This window comes from Saccostrea cucullata, unplaced genomic scaffold (genome assembly GCF_032062105.1).
Source record: "Saccostrea cucullata isolate Sc308-1 unplaced genomic scaffold, CSIRO_AGI_Scuc_v1 ctg4010, whole genome shotgun sequence".
In the NCBI taxonomy this organism is placed as follows: domain Eukaryota; kingdom Metazoa; phylum Mollusca; class Bivalvia; order Ostreida; family Ostreidae; genus Saccostrea; species Saccostrea cuccullata.
In genome coordinates, this window is record NW_026919008.1 from 150,343 (window position 1) to 155,502 (window position 5,160).

The window sequence follows — 5,160 nt, forward strand, 5'->3', positions numbered from 1 at the left end:
TTCTGGATGCTTCTATATATAGAAAGGGGGATTTTTATCACTTTCGATCCTTTGGCAATTCTCGGGTGATTTTACCTTATATGTTGTAGGGTACCCGAGGCAGTCAAGGTGATCCGAATATGATCGATTTGAGTTGTGTTTCTAAATATAGAAATGGGTAGTTTCATTGATTTTGTTCTATTGACTGGCCTGCCTGTCTGATCCCCGATATACGAATGAGACAGAAAATGCCAGTCTATTTCGTTCGGGTGGTAGTGTTCTCAAGTAGCAGAGCTGTTCATTATTTTTAATGCGTTTTAGATGATTTATCTGAGCTATAAGCTTTATTGTTGTCCAAGAACAGAAAAAAATGAATCGCACTACCAAATAAACCCGTCTGTCATGCAGACCTTGTGTACAAGCGTCTTAGCGATGAGCGTGCATAGCTACATTGTATGTGCACTAAAACTGCACTTCTTACTCATCTACAAGTAGATTCACCTCTGCTGAGACACATATAATAAATTGACAAACAAAGTTTAAAAAAAGAATTTGAAGTTGTTTTTTTACAAACATTATTCAGATTTTATTATTATTGGAATTGTTTATGATCAAGAAAACACTGCTGAAGCAGTTCATTATTATTTTTTTTTATTTGCATTGGTTTTGATTGTTTCTCAGTAATTAAGAACAGTAACTCTTGTTGTACCATACTTGTGAGCTTCAGTACATAACTAGGGAGGAATGGTATGGTAATATGCCGCTTGACATTTGGTCTATAACTATATGCTGGAGCTGTAATTGACGCAATAATATTTTTGCTACATTTTGCATTTATTATGTTATTATGCTGTCCGTCCTCACGTTGTGCAACATAGTCAGCAGAAATCATAATGGACATGATCCAAGTTATTATTCTCGTCAAAATGTTCATATGATAATTCAGGCGTTATTTTGTCATTGCCTTGATGAAATAATTCTTTATTGATAAAACATAAATGTTACGAATAAAAGTCGCTATATACTTTGTTTTAAAAGTGGTTAGGATACATGTACGTGATGAAAACTAATTTGGTCATTAATAACAATGAATTGTCATTGTGTAGAGAACTGCAGGTACGTTGTTTATCTCGGTTCTGTGGATGAGCCGAGCGTTACTATATCATTAAGTTGATAAACATGATCATCATGTTATAAACCAATACTCCGTACTTCTCTGCTTTTCTCGTTCTTTGATTGATTTTCTTTATGCTGATTTTTTTTCTCAAGGAAGATTTTAAATGATATTGTGTAAAACAGCGTGCTTACATGTAGTCTGCTGAGAAATCCTAAGGACGTACACTATGTCATGAACCAGTAGGTATTGGTACTCAACAATTAAAAAAAGTACATTGTTGAGGATGCAACCGAAAAAAGTTACCTTAAGGGGGATGTACAAGCCATATTGGATATAGTCTGGTGTAAAATGAGAAATACCAAGAATGCGCTTAATACTGTACTAAACTAGCCCAAAGTTACTCAAAGTGCTAATGCACTAATTACCTACTGTTAAAGACCAACATTAGTAAACAATTAAGTTTATTTTGCTTTAATTAGCAGGAAATTAATCAAGTTAGAACTGCGCAGCTACAGCATTCACGAGATGATACATGCATTGAAAACGCTGTTAGTTTGATTCGTTGATAATATGGCTACAACCATTTGTTTCGCTTTTTTCTTGTCATTATCCATAATTCTTGAAAATTTGATTTTTCATATGGGTGTCTTCCTTAGGCAATGTGTTTATTTCGTCCGCCATTCCTCTGTCACACAGAGTTCGATTAACATTGATTTTAGAATAAATGCGACCATAATAACATCAAGACAAGAAATTGCTAAGTAATAATCATTATGGAATATTACTACTGTTATTTGTTGCATCGCATCGTCTGAATAATGAAAAACGCGATTTTAACCCCACTCCAGCAAATCGGGAAAAACTGTTCTGTTTACAGCTCGAGTTTCCTCGTAAATATCATTCCACTGAGCACGTGGTTGGCATGTGCATATATCTGCTGTGGATAGATCCGTTTAATACAATGATTATATTTAATTTTTCATGGAACAAGTCTTGATAATTTGTTGGTTTCTTTAAAACTAATTAAAAAAAAAGAGATAAAAATGTCCTAAACATATGTGTTTACGGCGGGTATTTTTTCTGTGGCGATAGAAGTTATTTTCAAATGAGGCACTGCAAGGAGGATGCTTGGCATTTAATTTGAAAATGTTAAACAATATTCGGTGCATGAAAAACAAATTGTAATTACATGTCTTACATTCGAAAATTGGTACATATGTATATTTTGTTTAGAAGTTAGATAGAAAAGATAGGCAGTTATAGGTATTTCCCTCAGGCACCTCACATAAATAGCTAGATTGTTTGCAATGACCAACACATTGTATGGAGTAATGTTTGGACATAAAAACGCATCATGTCTCATTATGTTGACAACGTTGTAAGCTCTCGCTCATTGAACATACGAAGCTTGATAAAATATATTGAGCTGTTTCTTTGAAATTTAGAAGCGAGCACAATGTTTGCAAAGAAAGGTCCATTGCATATGCTATGTCTATTATCGCAAAAAAAAGTGAGAGCCCCCCCCCCCTCCCCCCGAAAATCCTATGTTTGTTTTTCAAAATAGTGCAAAAGATTTAAAAATTTTGCATTACTAAGTAGGTGATGAAATATGTACTATCCTTATAAGACCACTTAATATAAAAATATTTGGTTGCCCTTTCTCCCAATCTACTGTCTAGAAATGGCCCGACTCATTTTTTTTTACATCCCATTACACGATATTTTTTTCTTTTTCTTCTGTCAACAATTATGTTTAAATTTTAAGGAATTTCTTTCTCACCTATAAATACGGACGCAATAATCTTTCCCTGAGTTGGGAAGACCACCAAACGTCATTTTAAAGATGGTATAAAATATTTAATTATGTTGATTTTTTTTCTTTACTCTGTAAAATTGTAATTTTGACAATATGGGCATATAGAATTTTCGTCACAAGTACCTGCATGACGTCATTTTCAGATTGTGACATCACAAACAAGGAGCAAAACTTCAGCATATGCTATTTATAGATATTTATATATAGTTTTGCTAATGTTTCTAATCTGCATTGTGGTTTTGTAGATATAGAGATAGTTCGCGAACTTTTTGATAACCCCTCGTACTAGTAGGTATTGAAACAATGTCATTCATATCGATTATATGTGTCTAATTTCTTTGGGTTTCATTGGTGATAATTAAAATTTTGATAGCTAATATAAGTTATCTGTGGCAAACTTACAAACTCTTAATTTTTAACTTTGATCATTTTACCTTACCTGGAATCAAAGAGTTTAAGATTTTTTTTTTATATCAATACGTATACTATTCAACAACTGTTCGATAATAATATTAAATAAATTACTTCAAGCCACACTATAACACTTTTCCTCTTTTAAAAATTTCATATTATTTGAAATATTTTGCAACTGTAATTCTCTTCTACATTTAAAGATTGTTATGTCCCTCCATATTAACAAGAGGTCTGGAAAACAAAATTCTGTGCTAAAAATAGACCACGTGCTGCTATCCATGAACTACTTTCATGGTTCTTTACACTCTTTTTGAAGACAACGGTACCTTGTTTTGAACTTGAAATTATCATTTAAAAGTGCAAAATTTAGACATTTTCTCAACAAATGGTTGTAGAGAGAACATTATTGCACGGTTTGCATATTTTTTTGGATTTTTTAAGGCTCTGCTGAATTTTGTAGCTGCGCAGTTCTAAAGAGCATATCAAAAGCATTTTTCTGCAAAAGTATAGATTATATATACACAACATGCATTCAGTTATGCATATTTATTGTATCTTTATCATAAGGACTTAAAATTTGATCAAAATATAATGTATTTTAGCCATTTGAAGAAATGTTTACATTTTGTTCTCACTGTACTATAGGTGGCCGGACATCCCCCTTAAGCTATGAATATTGACTTACAAGATTTGAGAATATCACTATTTGGTATCGTTTGGAAACATTTGAATGCAGCAGTTAGACAGTTAGATGGAGCATGAATTCTTCCATTACACTAGCTCAGTTGACTACTCCGAGAGATATTCCGATTTGAGATCTTGAAACAGTAAAACAAATATCCACTTTTAAGGTAACGAACCACTGAGGTAAACTATTGCTATCTCTTAGAAACTGATTAAAAAGATTAAATCAGTTTATAACATCAAGGAGAGATACGGACAAAATTATGAATTTTATGGTCTACATCCACCTTGCGATAGGGCTGGGACAGAAAATCTTGAAAAAATATCATTTTAACTCCCGGTCACCAAGCAGACAAACTGTTGGTTATGATAAGAAGACGCACCGAGTTCTCGCAAGGCTGAAATTATTGTCACAGGGACAGGGTTCTGGTGCTACGGAAGAACTCTGTTGAACATACTCAATATTTATACTGAAAATGTATGATCTTTTAAACATCTCTCATCCTCTGTATTTAGATAAAACAGACAAAAAAAAAACAAAGATGTATGATTAAGGCGAGCAAGGCTGCTTCTTTAACCTGTAATGAATATAGTGTAATACTTTAATTCTTTGAAAATCTTCTCTGCCTGTTCCTGCATGGGTTTTAAATAACCTGGTAGGGGCCTAAATCAAGTTTATGAATATGATAAGTAAAATTGTGAAATGACCACTTGATCAGAGATTCTGATGTTTAGGCGGGGCTGTATAAATAATATAAAGAAAATTGATACATTGATCTCGTATCAGCGCATCTGCTCCTGGGGTGAACATGGTTATTTCGAAAAAGGCAGTTTCTTACATAACTGGGAAAGATTTTGCCCTAGAGCCAGGTGTTGAGCGGGTTGGACTCGTTTTGATTTTATAGAAAACATGTATTGATGTTTTGGTAAACACCCTCATCTCCTTTGTTATAAAGAAACAAACTACACTGTAATTATGTGCTCATTTATGATGAGTAAGTGTGTCTTTTCCGGAACTGTGACGTGTTCAGTCGCAGTATTAGATCCGGAGTTCCTAAGGCTGTACTGATTTTGAAGTAAGAATGTAAGAAGAAGGTACGGTTTGAGCTTTATTGTGCCCTAAAAATTTAATATTCTTGAAAAGTTATGA